This window comes from Mus caroli, unplaced genomic scaffold, assembly GCF_978045245.1.
Source record: "Mus caroli unplaced genomic scaffold, Mus_caroli_1 scaffold_13, whole genome shotgun sequence".
NCBI classification, from domain to species: domain Eukaryota; kingdom Metazoa; phylum Chordata; class Mammalia; order Rodentia; family Muridae; genus Mus; species Mus caroli.
This window is the reverse complement of record NW_028227268.1, coordinates 71,992,563-71,994,414: the sequence shown is the minus strand read 5'-3', so window position 1 is coordinate 71,994,414 and position 1,852 is coordinate 71,992,563.

Sequence of the window (1,852 nt, the reverse complement as noted above, 5' to 3'; positions counted from 1 at the left end):
AGACAGCTCTTTGTAGATAGCTCTTGGCTTTGTAGTCTGCTGGAGATGGCTTTACAGATTCCATTCTCCTCCCCTCTCCTTCTCCCCCCCCATTCATCTCCCTTTCTCCTCCTCCCCCTTCTCTTCCCCTCCACCTCTCCCTCTTCCTCTCTGTTTTGCTCTACTCTACACAGCTTTTCAGATAGCTCTCTCTCTCTCTCTCTCTCTCTCTCTCTCTCTCTCTCTCTCTCTGTGTGTGTGTGTGTGTGTGTGTGTGTGTGTGTGTGTGTGTGTGTTCTGCTCTGCTCTAGACATCTTTTACTTGCTACTCTAAAAACTCTATGGTTGAGACAGCTAGCTATCTACTTGAGACAGCTCTCTCAAGCTGTTTTAAAGCAGTTTGGTCCTCCCCAGTCTTGTTTTTAAGGCATGTTGGTGGGACTGGAGGAACTCTCAGGCTGAAGTAGACCATATCCCCGTCAAGGAAAACCATGCTGCATGCCAGGCCAGTGCCCCAAGAACTGTGATGTCTTCCAGTCTGTAAGTTGGTGCTTTAGTTAGGGTTTTACTGCTGTGAACAGATACTATGACCAACGCAAATCTTATAAAGAACAACATTTAATTGAGGCTGGCTTAAAGGTTCAGGATTTCATTCCATTGTCATCAAGGTGAGAACATAGCAGCATCCAGGCAGGCATGGTACAGGAGGAGCTGAAAGTTTTACAACTTCATCTGAGGGCTGCTGGCAGAATACTTGCTTTCAGGAAGCTAGGATGAGGGTCTTAAAGCCCATACCCACAATGGCACTCCTACTCCAACAAGGCTACACCCACTCCAACAGGGCCACAGCTTCTAATAGTGCCACTCCCTGGGCCAAGCATATGCAAACCATCATAGTTGGGTAAAGTCATCACTTCTGACCCTCTGCTAACAGATCTGGTTCTATCAGATCAGCCTCTCCTGAGCCTCATGAAGCTCGGAATGTGTCAGCCCACAATCCACTAAGTATATGGATCTTCTGAAGACTCAGGAGTCTATTTCCAGTAATTCTGCTCTCACCACCAGCTCAAGTCCAAAATACTGCAAAGAAAACAGTCCTAAGGGAGGTGTGGCAGCTGTCCCCTGTGCTCCTAAAACTCCAGGGACTAAGGCAGAGGGATCAAGATGTTGATGTCATAACATTTTCCTTTGTTATGCATAATTTCACAAGTTTTCAAAACTGCATATCAAACAAACAAACAAGCAAGCAAAGCCATATCTCTCCTAAATACAGAAACGAATGAAAGAATATCCCAAGTGGGTCCTGGCATCAGACACATGTGACCATCAACCAATAATGAGAATTTGGATTATAAATTCTCTCAGGGGAGAACTAAGCCCCAGACTCAAGGCCTTGGTGTTTTTGTAAATACTATTGATTAACTCCATTCATTCTTATTATGACCCAGGCCGTCTTGAAAGATAATTCCCCAAACCTCATATTGACAAGTACCAACAAGAAACCACAGGTAGAAAATTCCAGAGCTGACCTTACCAGGCAGGTAGCAATCAAAACTTGGGAGCACAAAAATATTGTACAAAGTTACTTTTAGGTTATATGTATAAGTGACATATAAAACAGAAAAATTCATTTTACATTTAGGTTTAGTTTCATTCCAAGTTGTTTTATTATACAGATGAAAATATTATGAAATACAAATACAAAAAAAAAAAAAAAAAAAAACTTGAAACCTAAAATACTTTTGATCCCAGGCATTTTGGACCAAAGATATACAACTTGTATTACATTGTGACTTAATATATGAAATAGATTTTAAAAGCCCATTCTGATTAAAATCACTATTTGAATAAGCACATAGATGAATAGGAACAG